General features: G+C 37.2%; 1 pseudogene; it reads right to left on the minus strand.

Annotated features, from left to right (window-relative positions):
- Nucleotides 1-361: 361 nt before the first annotated feature.
- LOC147821586 (adenylate kinase isoenzyme 6 pseudogene) lies at nucleotides 362-22,925 on the minus strand (annotated as a pseudogene).
- Nucleotides 22,926-25,620: the final 2,695 nt, after the last annotated feature.

Below are 25,620 nucleotides of genomic sequence, written 5' to 3' on the forward strand. Positions count from 1 at the left end.
TCCATACATAAAAATAGCTTGAAAGGATCTATGAACCTAAATATGAAAGCCTAAAAGTATAAAACTTGAAGAAGAAATTATAAGGTTAAATGTTTATGAATGTAGGCTAGGCAAGAACTTCCTAGGATACAAAACACATGATATATAAAAGAAAAAATATTGATAAATGAGATTTCATCAAAATTTAGATGACATCATTAAATGACATCATTAAATGACATCATTAAAATGAAAAGTAGTCCTTAAACAGACCATATTTACAATGCATATAACCTATGAGCCAAATATATAAAGAACTCTTACAGCTCATTAATAGACAACCCAGTTAAAAAGTAGACATAAGAAGATTATAAATACCCAGTACAGCACAAGGAAAGTTGTGCAACACCAGAATCAGAAAAATACTAATCAGTACAATAACAAGATTGAATTAAACACTCATTAGGGAGATGAAGTTAAAAGTCTTAAAAGCCTTGTCATGATGTTTTCTTTTTGTTGGATTCTCCTCCTTTGCATTTAATTTGTCATCCCAACAGATTCATTCTGCTGGGCTTCCTGGGGTTGTGATCCTCATTGCCTTTTCCTAGTATATTGTCTAAAATTTTTTGGAGTGTTGGTTTGGTATTCATGAAGTTCCCAAGATTCTCTTTATCATGGAAGTATCTTATTTCTCCATCAATTTTGAAAGATAGTTTTGCAGGGTACATGAATCTGGGCTGGAGGCTGTTTTCCTTTACGGCTTGAAATATATCACACCAAGCTCTTCTTGCCTTGAAGTTTGCATTGAGAAGTCTGCTGTGATTCTGATGGACTTTCCCTTGTATGTGATTTGTTTCTTTTCTCTAACTGCTTATAGAATTTTGTTCTTCTGTTGGATTTCTGGAATCCTAGCTATTATATGCCTATGTGTAGATTTTTTTTGATCAAGGCTAACTGGTGTCATATAGGCATATAGGCCTCACTAATCTGTATGTTGAATTCTTTTCCCCTCCTTGGGAAGTTTTCTGCCATCACTTCTGTGAACAGATTTTTTATATCATCTGCACTCTCTCCTCTTTCTTCATTGACTCCAATCAATCTTATTTTATTCTCCTTTGCATCATTTAGCAACTGCTAGATTGATTTCTTGTGGTCCCTTACTATTTTGAAGAGGTTTTTTTTTTCCTGGTCACTAATTGCAATCTTATCTTCTATATCTGAAATTCTGTCCTCACTTTGGCTCATTCTGCTGCATAAACTTTTGGTGGAGCTTTTAATCTCCTTGAAATCTGTTTGCATCTGTTTTATGGATTCCATTTGTTTCTTATGTTGGGATTCCATCATGTTCCTCGGATCCTCTATTTTTTATCTGTGTCCTCTCTGAATTTATTAATCATGTCTTGCACTATGTGCACAATCTTTGCTATTATCTGAGAAATTATTTCTGATTTCATTTTTTCCAGATCCTCTTTTGTTGCCAGTTCAGGGAGTCCAGGTGGTTGAGTATCACGTTGTTCCATCTTGTTTCCCTTTGGGGTTGCTGTAGGTGATCTGGAAGTCTGTTTTTGAGGCTTGTTTACCTGTCTTCTCATTTCCCCAGGGGGGCACTGCTGGTGCATGTGCAGCTCACCTTCTCTGCCCTAGGAGCACTGCAATGGCGGTGGGGAGCCTCCTCCTGGGCACTGGGATGGGTCACCTCTTCTGTACTAGGTGCACTGGAATGGCAGCAGGGAGCCTCCTCAGCGCTGGGCTCTGCTCTGATCTTTATAATTTCCTCTCTTGTATGAGCTTTGGGTTTCTTATGCTCTTCTTTTTCTAGGAGCCTGAGATTCTGCATTACTGTATTTATTTCAGTTCTCTCTGTTTTCTTAATATGGGCATTCACTGCTATGAATTTCCCACATAGAACTGCTTTCATTGTGTCCCATAGATTCCTGTATGTGGTACTGGCATTATCATTTACTTGTAGAAGCTGTCTAATTTCTTTTTTAATTTCCTGTGTGACCCATTGGTTGTTCAGGAGGTTGTTATTCAATTTCCATGTGTTTGTGGCAGTTTTGCAGTTTCTTATGTCATTGATCTTCAATTTTATTGCACTATGGTCTGATAATATACAGGGGGTAACTTCAATTCTTTTACATTTACTTAGACTTGTCTTATGAGCTAGCATGTGATCTATTTTGGACAATGAACCATGTGCAGCTGAAAAGAATGTGTATTCTGATTTTGTGGGGTGGAGCATTCTGTAAACATCTATTAAGTACATTTGTTCAATAGCTTGGTTCAGTTCTAGAATTTCATTGTTGATTTTTTTTGTCTAGATGATCTGTCTATTTGTGATAATGGGGTATTGAGATGCCCCACTACAATTGTGTTAGTGTTTATTTCGTTTTTCATGTCCATTAATATTTGTTTTGTATAGTTAGGGGAATTCATATTTGCTGCATATATATTTATGATTGTCATCTCTTCCTCTTGGATTGTTCCCTTCACAAGGATGCTGTGACCTTCTTTGTCTCTCTTAATTAGTTTTGGTTTGAAATCTACTTTGTTTGCAAATAAGATTGCTACCCCTGCTTTTTTTCTGGGTTCCTGTGCCATGGAGAACTGTTTTCCATCCTTTTACTTTCAGTCTATGAATTTCTTTTTGAGTTAGGTGTGTTTCTTGTATGCAGCATATTGTTGGATTTTGCTTCTTAATCCATTCTGTCAGTCTACTTCTCTTGATTGGTGAATTGAGGCCATTAACATTGATAGTTATAATTGATAGATGTTAACTCATCCTTGTCAAGATGTTTCACTATTGTTGGCTCTTTTATTTCTTATTTTTCCCCTTTTCCCTTTAGTGTCTTACCTTGCCTGGTGGCTTCCCTCTGTTGAGCCTCATGGAGTTGTGACCTTCCTTGTCTTTTTCTAGGATATTGCTTAGAATTGTTTGGAGTGCTGGTTTGTTGTTCATGAAATTTCTCAGGTGTTCTTTGTCATGGAAGTATCTAATTTCCCCACCAGTTTTGAAAGATAATTATTTAGGATACAGCACTCTAGCTTGGAAGTTATTTTCTTTTAGGGCTTGAAATACTTGACTCCAGGCTCTCCTTGATTTGAGGGTTTGTGTTGAGAAACCTGCCGTGATTCTGATGGGCTTTCCTTTGTAGGTGATTTGTTTCTTTTCTCTAACTGCCTGTAGGATTTTATTCTTCTGCTGTGTTTCTGGGATCTTGACTATCATATATCTAGGTGTAGATTTTTTTTATCATGGCTAGTTGGAGTTCTATATGCCTCGCTTATCTGTATGTCCATTTCTCCACCTCTGTCTGGGAAGTTTTCTACTGTTACTTCTTTGAACAGTTTTTTTATATGAATTGTAGTTTCTCCTGTTTTTTCTTGGTCTCCTATCAGTCTTATGTTATTCTTCTTTGCATCATCTAGCAGCTGCTGGATTGATTTCTCGAGGTCCCTTACTATTTTTGAGAAATCTCTGTTTTCATGGTCCTTAACTGCAATCCTGTCTTCTATATCTGATATTCTATCTTCAGATTCCCTTAATCTGCTATGCATGCTTTCAATGGAGTTTTTATCTCCTGAATATCTGTTTGAATCCATTTCTTTCTTATGCTGGTCATTCATGGCTTCCAGCATGTTTCTGAGCTTATCTATTTTTTTTTTATGTTTCTGTTCTAGAGCCTCTAATCATGTCTTTTGCTCTGCTCACCATCTCTGTAGTTATCTGGGAGATTATTTCTGCTTTGAATTTTTCTAGAGCCTCATTCATCTGTTTTGTTACTTCCTGTGCTATTATTTCAGGGTGTCCAGGGTGATTATCAGAATTTTCCACCTCATTTCCCCTAGAATTTTACTTTTGTGGGGTAGAAGTCTGAGTTTGTTACTTGCTTAAATGTCTTCTCATTTTTGTTTTTGGTACTGTCCTTGGTTTAGTTACTGGGTTGATACTTTGAAGTTGCTTATTGTAAGTATCATTGCTGATGTAATTAGAACCCTTATGGAATGATTGCTTCTCAGAGGTGTCTTCCAAATATAGCTGGTCTTTAGGTTTTGAGTCTCTAATGGCTCTGAGGCTACCTCATTTTCATTATCCCAGGAAGGACAACTGATGAGATCAATCACAACACCTTAGCCCAAGTGATACAATCAGCAACACAATAGCATCAAGTACCTCTTAGAAAATGACAATTTGTGGTAGGTATTAATCTATCACCTTTAACTGTGTGAATTAAATCAATATCAAGGACCAACCCAACATATGTTTACAGTGAATAAACTCTTCAATATAGTGGCTTTACCCTTCAGGATGGGGAGTTAGAAGGAGTCGGGGAGGGAGGAATAGGTAGGTAGAGGGATAGGGGAAGGTTAGCAGTGAGGCCTGAGGGCACAGGCAAGAGAAGGATAGAGAAGAAAAGAAAAATAAAAAAGAAATATGAATTAGGGCCAGAACAAGAACACAAAGGGAGATGAAGAACAATGTGGGACAGCAATAGGGCGAGGGAGAGAGAAAGAGAGAAAGAAAAGAGAAAAAGAAAAAAGAGGAAAAAAGTTTTAAAAGAGTAGAAAAAGAAGAAAAAATTAAAAATAAGAGCAAAAAAAATAGTGGTATTTTTAAAAATAACAAATAAAAGATAAAAATGAAGGGCCTTCTTCAGGGTATGTCTCTGCTGTCAGAATATACAACGTGAGCCGCAGTTTGCAGTTATAAGTCAATGAGTCTCAGTAAGCCATTCACGGACCCATGAGATTCAGGCACATTTCTGCCTCTAAGTCCAAAGTTGAGCTCCCTGTCCTCCTGCAGGGTTGAACTCTGCAAGGTTCTATTGCAGGTTCCAGCTGCCTTTCCCCCGAAAATAGTCCAGGTTCAAATGGGAGGTGATGATCCCTCCAACTTACCAAGTATGGTGGTCTAGTGTGCCTTTATTGCAGAGATTCTCTTCACTTTTCCACTGGGCTTCAGTTTTCATCAGGGAGCCTGAGAGAGGCCCTCTCTCTGTTGTTCACTTCTGCAGCTCAGGACAATGGCCTTTATGTCCCCCTGTGTCTCTGTAGTGTGGAATCAGGTAGCTGCACAGCCAAGAGGCCAGAGGCATGGGGGGGGGGGTGTATGTTGTTGTAGGCATCTGCCAGCTAAGCTGGTGGCTGGTGGGCATGCCTGGGTGGTCCTCACAGTCTCCTGGTCACAAGTGGGTGGGGTGAGCCAGATGGAACAGGGTGCAGTCACCTGCGACTGCTCTGACCGCTGGGCTAAGCTCATTAATCTGTTTTTGAAGATGTTAGTGAAGGGTACATTTTCTGAATTATCCCAGTGTGGCAGATTATGTTTGACATGACAAATCTACCCCAGCATTCCCATTTCCCTAAGCCTCTGAATCCCCTCATCAACAGTAAACCATGAAATATCAGGCATCTCTAATTCTTGGTGTGCCATCTTCTGATTCATACTTCTGCCCACCAGCCAAATATGTTTAACACCTTTCTTTACTTCCCAAACTGCACCATTAAATTCAGAGTCCCTGCTTAATGGGCGCATATCAACAAACTCGGCCTGATACAGTGTATGTTCTTGCCAACATTATCCCACACCCATAAAATCCACTCCCACACTTGCTCATCAGGCCTCTTCTTATTAGAGTTAGAAAACTTAAGAAGTTCTTTGGGAGAATAAAAGACCTCCTCATGGCTCACACTATGTACCTCATCTTTAGGAGCTTCTGGGATTTAAGCCTGGTTATAAGCCTAGAGGCAAAAGTAGGTGGTAACAGTAGGTCCTAAGGAGTGTCAGCATTATCACACAGGGTTAGTTTCCTCAGGTATGCTAGAAGAGGCCAACACCACAGTGATGGGTGTAGGGCTGCCTCCTCCACTGTGGGTAGGGAAATCTCTTCCTCTGTCAAAATAATCTCATTAGGATCTAGGAGCTCAATATCCTCAGCCTCATCAGGATATTTTCAAACTTCTCCATCCCAGTTTACAGGATCCCATACTTTTCCCATCAGTGCCCACACTTTTACTTCAGATACACTTGAAGGCTGAGCATTAAACTTACACTGTTTTTAGCCAATTGAATTACCAGGGCCTGTGTTTAGATTTCCATAATCTTAGCCCTGTAGCTGAAGGAGAGGAGATTCTCTTTCAAGACACACTTAGAAATTTTAACTTTTTTATGTATGTGGAGCTAGAAATTTGAATCTTTGAACCCTTATTATCTTTTATTAATTTATCCTCACAGTGAGAAGACTTTAGATTTCTTATGGATGTTTTGAGCTCATTGTTTTTCTTCACTAGTTTGTCCAGAGATGCCAAAAGCAACCAACCAGCATCATTATACTTCCCATTCTGCCAAAAATATTCAAAAGTTTCATATATAGAGTAGCTAAATTCCTTACATCTCACAAGTGAATTAGGATAATCAAATGGATCCACATTGTGTATTACTTTAAACAGTTCACACCGAGGACTACCAGTATTCTTCACAGTATTAGAAAGAGAGACCATGACAACTTTAGGTCTCATCAATGAACCTTTAAAGCCATTAAAGAATTTCATCTTTACAATTCTGTTTCTCCAGAGCCATTCCCATTACCAAAATATGTATGAATCAGTGCTTACTAGAGAAACAGATTTAATACAAGATACACAAATATATAAGAACTTGCAAGATTGGCTTACAATGGCCACCCACAGAGTCAAGTGTGGAAGAGTGCAAAAGGGCTGTCTGTGGGCAATAGATCTGAGGGATCCAGTCAAAGATCTGGAGCTCAATGTAGTGTCCCATGTGAGTTCATATGAGGAGGCTTAAGGATCTATACTAAAGGCTGAAAAATTAGTGATGGAAGCCAGAAGACAGTGTCCAAAGTGAAGGTGAAGACTGGAGCTCCTCTGAAGAAACAGCAGCAATCCTTCCTTCTTCATTTCCCTTTTAGACCATTCTGGTAAAAATCTTCCCTAGAGTGAGTCATCCACACCCACAACTATGCTGAGCCAATTTAGTTGGGTGTTTCTTACATAAATTGACAATCAATTAACCATCACAGTATTCCATTATGTATAGATACCACATTATTTTATCCAGTCATCTGTTGATGGGGGATACAGGCTGCTTCTAGGATTTAGCTATTATGAATTGTGCTGTTATAACCAATGGTATGTATGTATTTCAGTAGTGTGATGTCTTTAGCTCTTTGAGGATGATACTTTGAAGGAGGATAACTGGGTCATGTAAAATTTCTAATTTTAGTTCTTTCAGAAATTTCCATACTGATTTCCACAATGATTGTACTAGATTACATTCCCACCAACAATGTAGGAAGGTTCCATTTTCAGTGAAGCCGTGCCAACATTTGTTATTTTTTGACTTCTTGATAATTGTCATTCTTTCAGGTGTAAGATAGAATCTTAGTATTGTTTTAATTTTTATTTCTCTAATGGCCAGAGATGTTGACATTTTTTCATATATTTGGTGGCCATTCGTACTTCCTCTGAGAAGTGTTTGTTGATTTCACTTGCCTGTTTCTTTTTTTTTTTTTTTTTGTACCCTGAATCAAACTCAAGACTTTGCACTTCCCAGGTAGGCGCAGCTCCACTGAGCTAAATCCCTGACCCTACTTGTCCATTTCTTGATTGGGTCTTTTATTTCACAAGATCCAATTTTTTTGAATTCTTCTTTTTTCCCCTATCTGATCAGATTTATTGTTCAGCAACTGATGCATATTTTAAATGCTTAATATTAATTGTATTCATTGTATTTGTGATTGTTGAACTTTCTCATGGAGAAAAGGAAACCCTGGCATAAAAATACCTGCTGGGCCTTCCACATAGTTTTGGTTTTTACAGATACTTGGAGGTCGTGTCTACAAGGTGGGCAAAGAGGCACCACCCGGTGACCAGTCACGGGTTGTGGCCTTTGACGCACTGCTCAATCCATCTCAAGATCTGGTTTATGTTGTCCTCTAGCTCTTCAGACACATTGCTGGGCAGCTGGTGCACAATATCTTCCTTGTATGATAACATGGCCTCTTCATAAAGAACTTGAAAAATCTCACACTCTATATTGTCTCCTAGTTTCTTCTCATTATAACCCCTTGTTTCAAGTATTTTGTACAATATACTGTTATCTGTCCTCAACACAAAAACTGCATGAAACCATTGTTTAGGAAAGAAACCACAACCATGGTAGTCAACAAATAACTCCACCTTCTGCCATTTGGTTCTCTAACTCATCAACTACTTTTTCTTCATCTTAAATGGGACACTCATACTCTTCATCGTAGCCATTATATAATGCCCCTTCTTGAGCTACATCACCCACATTAATGTACTTTAGTCCTGATCTGGATGCAAGTTCTTTGCCTAGTGTGGTTTTTCCAACTTCTGGTGTACCGGTGATCAGGTTGTTCAGAAGCACCATAGTTCCCAACGCCGCAGCCCGAGTGTGTCAGCTCACTCTCTTGAGTTCTTTATACTGTACATTCTAGATATTAGTCCTCTGTCTGAATAATATTTGGCAAAATTTTGTCCCATTATGTAGGTTGTATCTTCACTCTACAAATTGATTCCTTTGCTGTGCAGAAGCTTTTTAATTTGATGTGATCTCATTCATTGATTCTTGTTATTTCTTGTGCAATTATGATTCTTTTTAGGAAATCCTTTCCTACTCCACTGACTTCAAGTGTTTTACCTATTTTATTTTACAATAGGTTCAATGTTTATTTTAGTTTAGTAAATGGTGAGAGATATGTGTCTAGTTTCAATCTTCTGCAAACAGATATCCCGTTTTCCCAGAACAGTTTGTTGAATAGGCTGTCTTTACTCCAACATATGCTTTTGGCCTTTTTGTCAAAGATCAAATAGCTGAATGTGTCTGAGGATGTTTCTTTACCCTCTATTCTGTTCCGTTGATCCACATATCTGTTCTTGTTCCAATACCATGCTGTTTTTATCATTGTTGCTTTGTAGTATAGCTCGAAGTCTGGTACTGTGATGCCTCCTGCTTTGCTCTTGTTGCCCAAGATTGCTTTTGCTATTCTGGATCTCTTCTGGTTCCATATGAATTTTAGAATTGTTTTATCTACATATGTGAAGTATGGTCTTGGTATTTTGATGGGACTGCATTAAATCTATATAACAGTTATGAGGGTTTGGTCATTTTGACTATATTGGTTCTGCCTATCCAGGAGTGGGGCATCTTTCCATTTTCTGGTGTTCTCTTCAATCTCCTTTTTTAGAATACCTTAGTTTTTTTGTTTTTGTTGTTTTGTAGAGGCCTTTCACTTCCTTGATTAGGATAATTCCTGGGTATGTACTTCTTATTGATGCTAAAATGAATGGTATTTTTTCATAATTTCCTTCTCATTGAGTCCATTATTTGTGTACACAAGTGCTATTGATTTTTGTGGGTTGATTTTGTATGCTGCTACATTGCTGAAGTTGGTTATTAATTCTAACATTTTTTGGTGGAGATCTTTGGGTCTTCTATGGTGAGTATCATGTCATCTGCAAATAATGATAGTTGGAGTTCTTCTTTTCATATGTTTTTTTCTTTCTCTTTTTATTTTTTTCTCTTGCCTGATTCCTCTAGCTAATGTTTCGAGTACCATGTTGAATAAAAGTGGTGATAGTGGGCATCCTTGTCTGTTTCCTGATTATAGAAGAAATGCTTTTGTTTATTCCCCATTTAATATGATGTTGGCAATTGGTTTGTCATCTGTAGGTTTTATCAAATTCAGATATGTTCTTTCATTTGAGACAGGTTTTTGCTATGTTGTTCAAGATGGCCCTGAGCTCACTATGTTGCCCAAGCTGGTCTCAAACTTATGGTGATCCGCCTGCCTCAGCCCCCCAAGAACTGAAATTACAGGTGTGCCCCACCATTCCTGGCCACTTCTAGATCTATTTTCTTAAGGGTTTTTTTCCTAAAAGAGTGTTGGATTTTTTCAAAAGCCTTTTCTGCATCAATGATATGATCATGAAGATTTTGACCTTGCTTCTTTTTAAAAAAATAATTTTATAGGTCCATTTTAGATATACATAATGATCACTTTCATCATAGGAAATTTGTACCTGTACATAATATATCTTGATTCTTCTTTTTTCCCCAATCCCCTCTCCTCCTTTCAGCCCCTGCTTCCCCTCCTTATTTACAGAGCTTTGATTCCATTTTTTCCTCCCGTTCTTTTTTTTCCTTCCTTTCTTTCCCACTTTCCCCTCCATTGTTCTCCTTCCAATTTGAACATTTTCTTCCTATTTCCCAATATTACACAATATCCCAATATTATACATTTTGGTTCTTATTTATACTTTTGGATACTCTCACCAGAGAAACAATGTGATATTTAAACATGTGTCTCCAATTTATTTCTCTTAAGAATATGGTCTCAAGATGCATCCATTTACCTAAAAATGTCTCAAGTTTATCCTTCTTTATGGCAGAGTAGTACAAAAAAAATTAAAACTCACATCTTTAACCATTTATCCATTGATGGGCATTTGGGGTGTTTCCAAGATTTACCTATTACAAATTGTGCTTCTATAAATGTGGTTGTGCATAAATCACTGGTATGATGGTTTTAATTCTGTTGGGAAGATATCAAGAAGGTAGGGGCTGGGGATTTAGCTCCATGGCAGCATGCCTGCCTCACAAGTGCAAGGTCCTGAGTTTAAGGCCCAGTATAAAAAAAAAGAAGGTAGACTAGAATATCTGGGTCAAATGGAACACATATGTAGAGGTTTTTGAGAAATCACACTGATTTCCACAGTGGTTACACCAATCTACACTCCCACCAACATTAGAGAATGGTTTCTTTTTCTCACAGCCCTGCCAGCATTTGTTATTGGTTGATTTCTAGATAATAGCCATTGTTTCTGGAGGGAAATAGAATTTTGGTGTTATTTTAATTTGCATCTCTTGAATGACTAGTGATGTTGAATATTTTTTCAAATATTTACTTGCCATTTCTACTTCTTCATCTGAGAATTTTCTATTCATTTCAGATGCCCATTTTTGGATTGGATATTCAAATTTGGGGGGTTGATTTTTTTTTTAGCTCTTTATATATTCTACTGGTAAAGATTTTGTCCCACTCTGTAGGTTGTCTCTTCATTCTGTTGGTGGTTTCATTTGCTGTGCAAAACCTTTTTAATAAGATGAGATCCCATTTGTTGATTCTTTGTAATACTTCTTGTGTGATTGGGTTTTTGTTCATAAGGTCTTTGCCTACACCAATGTCTTCAAGAGTTCTACCTATTCTGTCTTCCAGCAGATTTAGTGTTTCTGTTTTAATATTTAGATCTTTGATCCATTTTGATTTTAGTTTAGTGCATGGTGAAAGATTTAGGTTTAATTTTTGGTATGCTGAAAGCCAGTTTTTCAGGACCATTTATTAAAGGGGCTTTCTTCCAGTGAAGGTGTTTGGCCCCTTTGTCAAACATAAGGTGGCTGAGTGTGTTTGGGGTTGTTTATGCATCTTCTAATCTATTCCATTGATCCTCAGGTCTGTTTATTCTATTGTTTTTGTTTGTTTGCTTGTTTGGTTTGTTGTTTTTGCCAGTACCATACTGTTTTTATCACAGTAGCTTTGTAATATAATTTCAAGTCAGGGATTGTGATGCCCCCAGCCTTGCCTTTGTTGCTCAGGATGACTTTTGCTATTCTAAGTCTCTTCTGGTTTCAAATGAATTTTAGGATTGTTTTCACTAGTTCTGTGAGGTATGCTATTGGGATTTTCATTGTCATTACATTAAATCTGTATCACAATTCTGGAAGTATGGCCACTGTCATGTTGGTTCTTCCTACACAAGAGCAAGGTATATCTTTCCATTTTCAGATATCCTCTTTGATCTCCTTTTTCAGAGTGCTGTAGTTTTCAATGTAAAGGTTTTTTACTTCCCTCATTAGATTGATTTCTAACTATCTCTTTTTTTATGCTATTGTGAAAGGTGTGGTTTTTCTAATTTCTCTCTCAGTGAGTTTTTGTGTGTGTGTGTGTGTAGGAATACTATTGATTTTTGAGTGTTAACTTTGTATGCCGCTACACTACTGAATATAATTATTAAATCTAGAAGACTTTTGTTGGAGTTTTGGGTGTCTTCTCAATAGAGAATCATGTCACCCACAATAATGACAATTTAACTTATTCCTCTCTTATTCTTATTCTTTGTATTTCTTTCTCTTTTCTAATTGTTCTGACTAATGTTTCCAGAACTATACTGAATATGAGTGGTGATAGTGGACATCTTTATCTTGTTCCAGATTTTACAAAGAAAGTTTTCAGTTTTTCGGCATGTAGTATGACGTTGACTAATTGGTTTGTCATAGATGGATTTTGTCAGATTAAGATAAAGACCTTCTATTTCAGCTACCTGTAGGGTTTTATCGTGGATGGATGTTGGACTTTGTCAAAATTTTTTTTGCAGCTATTGAAATGATCATGTGGTTTTTGTCCTCGGTTCTGTTAATATGGTGTTTTACATTTATTGATTTCTGTATGTTCAAACATCCCTGCATCACTGGGAGGAATTCTACTTGGTCTTGGTATAAAATCTTCTTGATGATTTGCTGCATTCTGTTTGTCAGTAACTTATTGAGGATTTTTGCATCTATGTTCAATTAGAGAGATTAGTCTGTAGTTCTCTTTTTTGTTGGATCCTTCTCTGGTTTTTGGTATCAGAATAATACTTGTTTCAAGGAATGAGTTTGGGAATATTGCTTCCTTTCAATTTCATTAAAGAGTTTGAGGAATAGTGGTATTAGATCTTTAAATTTCTTGTAGAATTCAGCAGTGAATTCATCAGGAGCTGGCTTTTCTTTGTTGCTAGGTTTTTTTATTACAGTACATCTTCAATTTCATTGACTGGTATTGGGTTATTTGCAATTTTTATATCTTCTTGATTCAGCTGTGGTAATTCATATTTATCTAGGAATCTATCCGTTTCTTCTGTGTTTTCCATCTTACTAGAATACATGTTCTAAAAGTAGGTATTGATGATCTTCTGGATTTCTGCAGTATCTGTTGTGATTTCACACTTTTCAATCTGAATTGCATGGATTTAAGACTTTTATTTTCTTTTTTGCATAAGGTTGCCTAGGGTTTTTCCATTGCATTTAATCTTTCAAAAAATAACCCTTTGATTCATTGATTGTTTGTATTGATTTCATAGTCTCAATTCCATTAATTTCTGTTCTGATCTTTATAATTTCCTCCCTCATATGAGCTTTGAGTGTGACTTGCTTTTCTTTTTCTAGAAGCTTGTGGTTCATCATTAAGTTATTTAAGCTCACTGTGTTTTTCTGATGTGGGAATTCACTATAAATTTCCCTTGTAGGAGTAGTGCTTTGATTGCATCCAATAAGGTCCAATATATTATATTGGCATTATCATTTAATTGCACAAACTGTTTAATTTCATCTGTGCCCCATTGTTTGTTCAGGATGGTGTTATTTAATTTTCATGTGTTTATGCAGTTCTTGTGGTTTCCCATTGATTTCCCATTTCAGTGCACTACAATTTGATAAAATACATGGGATAATCTCAATTCCTTTGCATTTACTTAAGCATGTTCGATGGGCTAGTATGTGATCTATGTTGGGCAAAGTCTCATGTGATGCTGACAAAAATATGTATTCTCATGTTGTGGGGTGGAACGCTGTAGACATATACTAAGTTTATTTGTTCAAAGGTTTGGCTCAGTTCTGATATTTCTTCATTGATTTTTTTGCCTGGTTGATCTGTTTGTGACAGTGGAGTGTTGAGGTCTCCCATTACAATTGTGGTAGTGCTACTTTGATTTGTCATGTCTATTAATTTTGTTTTATATAGTTGGGTGTTCTGGGGTTTGCTGTGTATATATTTATGATTGTTATCTCTTCTTCTTGGATTGTTCCCTTAACAAGTATGTAGTGACCTTCTTTACTTCTCTTGATCAGTTTTGGCTCAAAATCCCATTTATCTGCAATAGAATACCTACCTCTGCTGTTTTATGGGTTCTCATCATGGTGGAGTATTGTTAATCCTTTGACTTTCATCTATGGATTTCTTTGAGTTAAATGAGTTTCTTATATGCAGCATATTGTTGGATTTTGTTTGTGTGTGTACCAGGAATTGAACTCAGGACCTTGTGCTTGTGAGGCAGATGTGGCACCATTGAGCTAAATCCCTGGCCCTGGATCTTGTTTCTTAATCCATTCTATGAATCTGTTTCTTTTGATTGGTGAATTAAGACCATTTACATTGACGGTTAGAACTGATATGTATTGATTTATCTTTGTCATATAATTTTCTTATTGTTGGTTTCCTTTCTTTCCCCTCTCTATAATTGCTTGCCTTCCCTGGTGGATTCATCCTATTGGGGTTCATAGAATTATCGTCTTCATTATTTCTTTCTAGAATATCCTTCAGAACATTTTTGAGTACTGATTTTGTGATCATGAATTTTTTTTCAGGTGTTCTTTGTCATAGAAGTATCTTATTTCTCCATCAATTTTGAAATATAGTTTTGTAGAGTACATCAGTCTATGTTGGCAATTGTTTTCTTTTAGGGCTTGAAATACTTCACTCCAAGCTCTTCTTGACTTAGGCATTTGTGGTGAGAAGTCTGCTGTGATTCTGATAGGTTTTCCTTTATAGGTGATTTGTTTCTTGTCTCTAACAGCTTTTAACATTCTGTTCTTGTGTTGAATTTCTGGAATTTTGAGCATTATATGCCTTGGAATAGATGTTTTTGATCATGGCTAATTGGAGTTCTATATGCCTCACTTATCTATATATCAAATTCTTTTTCTATGCTTGGGAAGTTTTATGCCTTTACTCCTTTGAACAGGTTTTTTATGTTGTTTGCCCTATCTCATGCTTTTTCATTGACTCCTATCAATCTTGTTATTTGTCTTTGCATCATCTAGCAGCAGCTGTTTGAGTTTTTCATGGTCCCTTGCTATTTTTAAGAAATCTGGTTTTCATGATCACTAAGACCACAAAGCTGTCTTCTAGATCTGATATTCTGTCCTCACATTCATTCAATCTGCTGTGTGTAATTTCAATGGAATTTTTAATCTCCTGGATATCTGTTTGAATCTATTTTGTGTATTCCATTTCTTTCCTATGTTAGGCACTCATAATTTCTGCCACTTTTCTAAGCTACTCTATTTTTCTCTCTGTATCTACTCTACATTCACTAACCATCTCTTTCATTATGGCCATCATCACTTTAGTTATCTGAGAAATTATTTCTGAGTTGTTTTTTTCTAGAGCCTCATTCATCTGCTTTGTTACTTCCACTACTACCATTTCAGAGAGTTCAAGTGGGTGCTTTTGAATCATTCTACTTCACTGCCCTCTGGGTTTGCCCTGGGCAAGCTGGAAGTCCAAGATTGCATCTTGCTTCTATCTAGAAGTTTTATTTTTTAAAATTTATTTTCTGTATTGATACTTGTAAATTACTTATGGTAGGTAGCTTTATTGCTAGTATCGAGAACTCCTTAGAAAATGACTACCCCTCAAAATGTCTTCCAGGTGTAGCTGATTTTTGGCCTTTAAGTCTGTTGCAAGGTCCTACCCCTTCAATTTATTAGTGTTAAGAAGTTACTGCCTATTTTACCTAGATCCTGGTTCTTCAGCACTGGACTACATTATTGTTTATAACCATCAGGTAATCTTGGTCTTGGCATAGAAGAAGAACTGATTCAAATATGTTACCTTGGCTTAAGTAGTACAATCAGTAATAACAATAGCATCAAGCACAGCCTAGAATATGACAAACTGTGGTAACTATTAATTTTCCACCTTTAACTGTTTGAACAAGATTTGTAGTTATATTACAAAATCTAAAACAAACCAGAAAGTTGTATACAGTAAATATCCCCTCAATGGAGCAATTTTACCCTCAGGGGAGAAAATTTAAAAGGGTAAGAGGAAAAAATACAGATATAGAAGAGAAAGATTAAAAACAAGGTCAAAGGACAAAGGAAGATTACATGAGCTTTGGAAAACTGGTAAAAAAAAAAAAGACAGGAGGAAAGGGAAGAAGGAAGAAACAAACAAAAAGAGAACAAAACAACACAAAAAAACCTAGAAATAATATTCACACTCATATAAAACTAAGAACAAACAATCAAGAAAAAGAAAAGCAAAGAAAGGAAGGAAAAAAATGTCCACTTCAGGGCATGGCTCTGCTGTCATTGGTTGATAAAGGGGGAAGACAGAGCCCAAATCTGTGTTGGCTGGTCCCACAACCCTGCAGTAGAATTACATCAGAGTGGTGGACAATCCCAGTAAGCCTGTGCTTTCAAGTCCACTGAAGTTCAGGCTGATCCTGGTTTCTGGTATGAGTCTGAGACCCTAGTTGCATCCTAGTTGATCCTGGTTTCTGGCTATGATAATAGGACCACAATACTCCGAGTGTCTCTTGCCACCTTGAGTTCAACTCCCTAACCCTGGGTGTCTTCTATGTCTGCACCTCACCCTGACACTGGGTGCCCCAAAATGAAGCCAACCCACAGCTGCTCTGAGTCTGAAGTTCAGCTGGCCCCTTTCCAAAATAACAACCAGCCAGTCACCTTCTCCTGGAAACATCTGATCCAGAATCACTCACCAGCCACTGCAGCTTGCAGCATCCACTGTTCTGTTCCACTGATTCATTTCTCTGTGGAGGCCTCTGGAGTCACCCATAATCACCATGTCTCAGGAAGTTTGAGCCACTTCTCTCACATCATGAGCTGGGATTCAGAGAGAGAAAATACTGTTTGCCACCTCCCTCATTTGCATTGTGGTCCCTTTCTTCATTCTCCCTGTGGGCCCCAATTCTCACTTTAGATACTTGCTCTCACTTCAGATCTCACTTCTGTCCTTCTCTTCCCCATGTTACCATATTCCACCATCTGGACTCCAAATTTTTGAGAGGCTGATTTGCTGCTACTCACCACTCTGCCATCTTTCTGGAAGTCCTGGAGATGGATGGCCATGATGCCTGGTGAAGTCTGTGCAGGGTGAAGGTGGCTCTCCCTGGTGCTGGTGGCTGGGCAGGTGTCCCCTCTTTGCTCCCTGCTTGCATCACTGGCAGTGCCTGGCTGGGGTAGGAGCACAGGAGGCTGCCCCACTGCTCCTGTGTATTATTGTGACTCAAGCTATTTCTTGTTTACAGGTTTGAGAGAAAGACAAAATACTGTATATGTGACTGGAGTGGGGGCAGAGGTAGTTGGGCAGTGGTGAGCCAGGGAGCTGCATCCCAGAAAGGAAGCAGGTGGTCTAAGACTCTTGACCTTGCTTCTGTTTGTGTGATGTATTACATTTATTGATTTGCATATGTTGAACTATCCTTGCATCTCTGGGATAAAACCTACTTGGTCAATGATGTATGATCTTTTTGATGATGTACTGCACTCTATTTATTAATATCTCACTGAGAATTTTTACTTTTATATTCATTAAAGAGATTGGCCTTTAGTTTTCTTTTCTAGTTGGGTCTTTATTTGATTTTAGAATCAGGATGATGTAGGTTTCCATAAATGAATTTGGAAGCACTTTATCCTTTTCAATTTCTTTGAAGAGTTTGAGAAGTACAGGTGATATAACATCCTTAAGTTTCTTTTTTTTTTTTTTTTTTTTGGTACCGGGGATCGAACTCGAGTCCTTGCGCTTGCACAGCAGGAGGTGAAACCACTGAGCTAAATCCCCAGCCAAACATCCTTAAATGTGTTGTGGAGTTTAGCAGTGACTGTCAGGTCCTGGGCATTTTTTAGTTCGTAGTTTATTACTGTCTCAATTTCATGGCTTGCTATTGAGTTGTTCAGCATTTTTGTGTCTTTTTGGGATAGCTTTGATAATTTGTATAAGTCTAGGAATCTGTCCATTTCTTCAAAAATTTCCTGTTTCTTGGCATACAATTTTTATAGTAGTTACTGTCTTCTGCATTTCAACAGTATCTATAGTGATTTCACCTTTTTCATTTCTAATTGCACTGATGTCTTTTCTCTTTCTCTTGTTAAGTTTGGCTAAAGGTTAATCTATGTTTTTTCAAAGAATCAGCTCTTCAATTACCTGATTTTTTAAATCTCAATTTCATTGATTTCTGCTCTAATCTTTGTGATTTCCCTCCTTTATTTCATTCAGGCCTGGATTGTTTCTCAAGTATCTTAAGGTTCCTCATAAGGTTATCCAAACCCACTGTTTTCCTAATGTGAGCTTTGACTGCAATGAACTTCACTCTTTGGACAGCTTTCATAGTGACACAAAGGTTCCAGTGAGTTGTACAGGTATTGTCATTAAGTTCCAGAAATTTTTAAATTTCTTCCTTGATTTCTAATGTGATGTATTTGTTGTTGAGGGATGTGTTATTAATTTCCAGGTGTTTCTAAATTTTCCATGAGTTTTTTGTCATTGATTTCTATTTTCATAGCACAGTGATCTGATAGTACACATAGGTTGATTTTAATTCTATTTATTTAAGCAGGCTTTGTGGGTGATTATGTAATCTATTTTGGAGAAAGTATAATGTGCTGCAGAAAAAAAGTGTATACTCTGCTGTAGTGGGGTACAATACTCTATAGATATCTATTAAGTCCATATGTTCAAGGGTGTGGTTCAGCTCTGATTTTCTTTATTGATATTTTTGCTTATTTGATCTATCTCTTTGTGAAAGTGGGATGTTAAGATCCCCCACTATGATTGTGATAGTGTTTATTTGATCTTTTACATTCAGTAGTATTTGTTTTATGAAGATAGGTGCTCCAGTATGCCGTCCATAAATATTTTTTAGTGTTATCTCTTCTTGTTGGATTGTTCCCTTAACTAGTATGTAGTAACCTTCCTTGTCTCTTCTAATCAATTTTAGCTTGAGGTTAACCATGTCTAAGATTAAAATTGCTTCCATTGCTTGCTTTCAGGGCCCTGGTACATGAAATATTGTTTTCAGTCATTTTATTTTTAGCCTATGAATATCTTTTTGGATTAGGTGAGTTTCTTGAGAGCAGCAGACTGTTGGGTTCTGTTTTTTCATCCATTCTGCCAATCTGTGTCTTTAATTGGAGAGTTGAGGCTCTTAACATTGAGAGATATTACTGAAATGTGTTATTTATCATTGCATTCTTTCTCTGTTGGTGGCTCCTTTGGTTTTCTTTTCCTGTTTTGTTTGTTTGTTTTTTGGTTTTTGGTTTTTTTTTTTATGTTTGTCCATTGACCTTGCTTGGTGTTCTGGGTTTTTAGCTCTATTGGACTCATTGTTTTTGTCTAAGATATCTTAAGTATTTTCTGGAGTGCTGATTTGTATTCCTATATCTCTTGAAGTGGTCTTTTTAATGAAATGCTCTAATTTCTCCATCTATTTTGAAGGGAAGCTTTGCTAAATATGCTGATATGGGTTGGAAGTTGTTTGCTCTTAGGGCTTGAAATACTTCACTCCAAGCTCTTCTGGCTTTTCGGGTTTATGTTGAGAAGTCTACTGTAATCCTAATGCATTTGCCTTTATATGTGATTTTTTTGTTTTTCTCTGACTGCTTTTATAATTCTGGGGATCTTTTCTTTTTTGCTATCTGGCAATTTAATAAGGATGTGTCTTTTGAGCTTCTTTTTTCATCCTAGTTATTTGGCATTCTGGAAGCCTCACTTACTTGTATGTTGAACTCTTTTCTCATACTTTGGAACTTTTCTGCTATGATTTCTATAAATATATTAATAATTCCATCTGTGTTATCTTCTAGCTTTTCTCTAACTCTAATTAGCCTGAGGTGGTTCTGTGTAGTGTCATTTATGAGCTGCTGGATGGTCTTAACTTGTTATAGCATTTATTTGTTTATTTAGATGTGGCTTCTTTGAGTACTTATTCATAATTTACCATTTTGTCCTCAATTTCACACTTTCTTTACATTGATCATTTCTGCAATTTCTGGATTCTATAAAGTTTTTAATTTCAGATATTTCTGTCTGATATATTTTTGTGGATTCTATATCTGTGGTGAATTTTTCATTCATGTTTTAAACCATTTTGGTCAGTCCTTCCAATTTTTTACTTATGTACCTGGTATCCATATTGGGTATTTTGAGTGATAATTCTGAGAACTTCAGGTTTATTTCTTCTTTGAACTAACCTATTTTCTTCATCTTGTCTTTAATCTTTTGGTAGAGTTTTTCTACCTTATATTTGCATTTTTCTCCATTTGTGCCCATTTAATCTACCTTAGGAGAGTTGAGAGACCTTGGGGCAATTCTGTTGCCTTGCTTTCCTTGATTCTTCATATATGTATATCAGCTTTTATCTCTCCACCCCCCCTTTTTTGTACTGTGGATTGAGGTCTAGTAGAATGGGGAGAGCTTGTAGTTTATATTAAGATTTTAGTAAGATGCTATCTCTCCACAATGTATTTTCAGCTTTATATGCCCAGAGATAGTATTTACCCTTTCAGTTATTTTATTTAAGTGATTTGGACTCTGTCCCTATGTTCTGCAGAAAGAATTATTTCTGGTTATAACAGCATCAACAGATCCCATCATATATCACTTATATAAGACAGTCCTTACTTTTACACTCTTTCCCTTTATCAATACTCAATGTAGAGTATGTTCATTTCTTATTAGCAGTTGTTCTGCAATGTGGTGGGAGAAGTGGAAAGAAGAGATTGAAGAGTGGGTGAAAGAAGAGTGTAAGTCAGTAAGGGAGGAAAAGTGATAGACATAGGTGGAAGAAAATTAGATATGAGACCAGATTTTGTTGGAATACTTTTAGTTGGATTGAATTGTTAGTGTTGAGAGTTTAAAGATATTTGTGGTGATGAGGATGCAATATATGAGGAGGGAGATATATTTTGTGATTGACAAAGCTATGTGGCTGTTGGAACCAGGTGATTAGCTTGTGTATTTGCAACGTAGAAAAGAGATTTGGTATGGCAAGGGACTGGGTGACATACATACGATCCAAAGGAATAAGAGGGGGTGGATAGAGGGTTGATAAAGGAGAAGGTAAGAGTGACAGAGAGAGCAAACTATGGCAAAGTGGAAACTTGAGAGGAGTTTATATACTAGGCAAAAGAATTAAGAAATAGAATTACTGTGGAATGGTGAGGTGAATAAACTAGACATGGAGTTGAGAAGAGAGAGAAAACCTAGACATAAACTAAGTCAAAACACATAGAAGAAACAATAAACAAAAATAAAAACCAACAAAATTAAAAAACAGAGGGAAAAAACAACAACAACAAACCAAACAAAACAATACAACACAAAAAATCAAACTCAGAAGATATCTCATGGGAACTCAGTTTAAATATTCCAATAAAATAATGTATTATATATGTGAGTCATACACAACCTCTTTGCCAGAAAGTTGGGGAGGTGGTGGTAACTAATGTGTAACTGCTCAGGTCCTCACTCTCTGAAGTCTGCAATTTCCTCAGGGTACATGTACTCATCCACTGGAGTTTGCAGTCCCTGCTGCTCTTCCTAAGGTATGACCAGGGGTTCCTACCCCTCAGTGAGCACTGGTGAAGATTCTGCAAGGGAGGGTAGTGGCTGCAATTCCTTTTTAACAGCTATGCCAAGGAGTCCATCAGTCTGCAAAATTCCCCTTTGCAGTCTGGTTAGAGATGATCCCCACATTCTCCACAGATGGACGTATGCTCTAGTGACTGGAATGGTGCATGGCATATAAAGCAGGCCAACTTGGTCTGTGGTCAAGGCTGACACTCATGACCTCACAACCCAGCAGACATGCAAGTCTCATGCTAAGCTGTTTGGATGTACTGCCTATTGGGCTGTAGAGCTAGTGCCAGCCAGTCAGTGCACACTTGCAAGTAACTCAATGGGGTCTCTGGGCAAGAGTACCAAGTACTAGGGGCTGTGCAGGTGCATCCTGGTGAACAAACCAGCTGTTTGGATGGGCAGGCTTGTAAGCTGTGCCAATTCAGCTAGGATGCCCTTCACCTGCATGTCCTTTCTCTGGCCTGGGTTCAGGGTGGGGAGTGTCCACAGTATGCATTGGAACAGAGAATTCAGATTTCACTTTCCCTAGTGTTGGAGAGGTCTGTATATGTGAGGCCAGGGAACACAAACTCCATCCCAAAAGCCTGGTCTCTGGAGTGCTAGATCAGACATTTTGCCTCACTATCAAAATGATTGCTCCACAGCAGTACCACTTCCCCTTTTTTTATTGTCCATTTGTTTGACTTGATCTACATATCAGCTTTCCTTATTAATTTTCTATTCTAGTGTGAAAGCCCCTCTCCCACCTGATAAATATCTTCCTTCACAGTGTATCTTTTCTGAGCTTCTCTGATGGAACTCCTCCTCTACTCAGTCGTGTTGAATCCAGTAGTCATTAATTTTAAATCCGTGCAGATCTTTACAGCAGCATGATGACAATATTAATGGACAATCATGAAAATATTTATGCCTCATTTCATGCATTTGGACACAGTAATCCTTTCATTTTATTTATTTATTGGTACTGAAGACTGAGCCCAAGGCCTTTGCACTGAGCTACATCGCCCATCCCTTTGTGAGACAAGGTCTCTAAGTCTAATTGAATTCCCCAGCCTGGGCTCAAACTTGGGATCCTCCTGCCTCAGCCTCCAAGAATGCTGGGATTACAGGCATGTGCCACCATATCTGGCTAATCCTACTTTCAGAATTTATACCAGAAATTAACTACTTTGAAGAAAATAATACACAGTGTATTAACTATTGTTATTCTCTTATTATTTTGTTAGAAAATTTTGTTTTATTTTTTCATAAAATAAAAAGAATTTCGGGCTGGGGATTTAGCTCAGTGGTTTTGCTGCCTGCTGCGCAAGCGCAAGGACCCGAGTTCAATTCCTGGTACCAAAAAAAAAAAAAAAAGAATTTATACCAGGAATATTAGGAATATTATTCAAAATATAAAAAGTATGTTATTTGTAATATTGAAAAAATGCAAATAGCACAAATGTGTGATATTCATGCATGCTTTCAACAAATACTATTATGTTACATTGAAACTACTACTAATCAAGAATCTGCTAGAATAATGTTTAAGTATTATGATAAAATGACACAATGTAACATTGCATAATCATTAAAATACTGAGTAGAAACACTCATAGAAAAGTGTTTATGAAATGATATCAAGTAAAATGCAAAGCTTTATAGGCTCTATGTAAGACTATGTACAGGCTATGAATTATAACAATATAGTAAATAAGTGAAAATATATATGGGCTGTAAAATACAGTCAAATAAAATTTTATAGGCACTATGTAAAAACTAGGTACAAGCTGTAAATTAAAATATAATAAACTCGACTACATGCTTAAGTATCCCTTTTAAATGCTCACAGAAACTGTTATTGTCCTTATCCTATAGATAAGGAAACTGAGCCTTACAGGGATTATAAAACAGCACTAGCTCATTAGTTCTACAAACTAACATTTTTGTCTTGTTTACTGCTACATCCCCAGTGTGTAGAACAATATCCTGAACAGAGGAGACATGAAACACATAGTTCTTGAGTGCTTGAAGTGGCTGAGTCATGATTTGGACCCAGTGTCTCTATCTAAGCTAATACTGTTGTTCATATTAGCTAGACATACCAAGGCTTCAAGAGAATGGGTTTAGAGATGGGTTGAGGTAGTTTTGAGCTCTTTGTTGGGTTGCAAGAGCCTCCCTTTCCTTCCTCTCCTTTCCTTTCTCTTCTACCGCCTGCCCTCTGGTGGACACACTGAGTAGCAGGAGTCAAGGAAGAAAGGACAAGGGTCCTCACTGACTACCTATATAATCCAGGTCTTATCTCCATGTAGCTAACACCCAGTTTTGTCTACTTTTCCATGGGGAGGAATCAGCTGGACAGATTTTCAACAAATTTGGAGATTGTGTGTGTTTTGTTTTTGCAGTACTGGGGATTGAACCCAGGAAGCACCGAGCTACATCCCTAGCCCCTTTTAATTTTTTAATTTTGAGACATGTTTCACTAATTTGTCTGGGCTGGTTTTGAACTCAAGATCCTCCTGCCTTAGCCTCCCGATTTGCTAGGATTATAAGCATGCACCACCACACCTGGCAGAAGTTATGTTTAAGACAATTGTCTGACTTAAAATACATTGCACTGGCAAAATTAAATTTGGGGACTTTATACAGCACCCTGGTTATGTTCTTGCATTCACTGTGAGGTCTGTGGCCTATCATTTTATAGATCTGTATGAATAAATTTATTTATTTATTTACAGCACTGGAGACTAGACCCAGGACCTTGCACATTCTATCTAGGCAAGTGCCCTGCCTAAGCTACAACCCTAGCCCCAAGAATTTTACATATTTTAAATTTTTCTGAAATGCCATGAATTGAAGAGGACTTCAAAAATTTCATTAAGTTTTCAAAATGATTGATTTTAGTTGTATTTTCTACTCATTGAAAAAATTAAATCCACAAAATATATCCCAAAGATGAATAAATCTTATTTGCAAATCACCAAGAGCATTTTTAAATGAGAATTTTTACAGAAATGGAAACCTGGGCTGGGGATTTAGCTCAGTGGCACCACACTTGCCTGGCAAGTGCAAAGTCCTGAGTTCAATTCTCGGTACTGGAAAAAAAAAGAAATGGAAACCAATGGGATAGTCATGCAAGGGCCAATGAACAAAACAGGCTATTTCAAGAGTGAATGAAAGTGCAATGAGAAGAGTGCTGGGTGGAAGATCAGAAGACTCAAATTCTTGCACAAGCAATTAAAGTCAAAGTCCACCTCAAAGAAACATTTGCCTGCTGATCAGGACATATGTGAGATATAAATTTAGATGCTTCTGTTAGAGAAAAAGGTGCTTTGAAATTTGGGCTCCAAATCATTTGTGCCAAAAAATCTACATCAGTCCTATGTCTGGATCTGAAAGGAGAGCCTACATGTTCTGATGAAAAGGTCAGGTCAGAACCAATTGCTAAGCCTCTGAAGTTGCTAAAATCATTATTAATGGAGCAGCAACCATACTCCCAACATATTTAAGTTAATATCATTGTGTAGAAAAAATAAAAACTAAAATTGTAATTTAAACTATATTTTAATGGAGTAAAATAAAAAGGGATTTATATTTAGTTCTCCAAAATACAGTATTGGTTTCTTCAAACTACCCCTTCATCTTTTAAATGCCTGAAATACCAAGTGAGTATCTATCCCCCAATGGCTATTAATAAATCTCAAGTGCAGACGCCTTAAATAATTGGCATTGGCTTATGATAGTGCTGCTTCTCACATAGCCAACACTGTGTACTGTAATGTGGAGTGGAGAGCAATGGGGATTTACTCAAAAGTGCTCCAGAGCATAATAATAAATATCGCCATAAAAGACATTTGTTAGAAAATTAAAAATATCACAGCTCTGAACTAATTATTTCAACTACAAAAAATTATTACAACTTCAACAATTTCTATTAAACTTGATTTAATGATAGTTATTTATTCCACAAAGCACTAGGAGGTTTCTAGAGTCTCTCTCTTTCCTGGCACTTGTGATGTAGGTGCTTGGAGTTTACTCCCTTGCTGCAACCCACACAGGGTAGGGTCCGAGGCCGGGGAGAGCAGTGGGAGATGAAGAAAAATGAAGAAAACCAAGATTATGCTTGAAAGCTGGGACCAGGTAGAACCGTAGCCTGTCAGGAGTTAGTGGCCATCTGGAGTCCAGCGCGCTCTTTATT

The sequence above is a fragment of the Heterocephalus glaber genome, unplaced genomic scaffold (genome assembly GCF_053883595.1).
Source record: "Heterocephalus glaber isolate CG9 unplaced genomic scaffold, H.glaber_assembly_v1.0 deba00001729, whole genome shotgun sequence".
NCBI lineage: Eukaryota > Metazoa > Chordata > Mammalia > Rodentia > Bathyergidae > Heterocephalus > Heterocephalus glaber.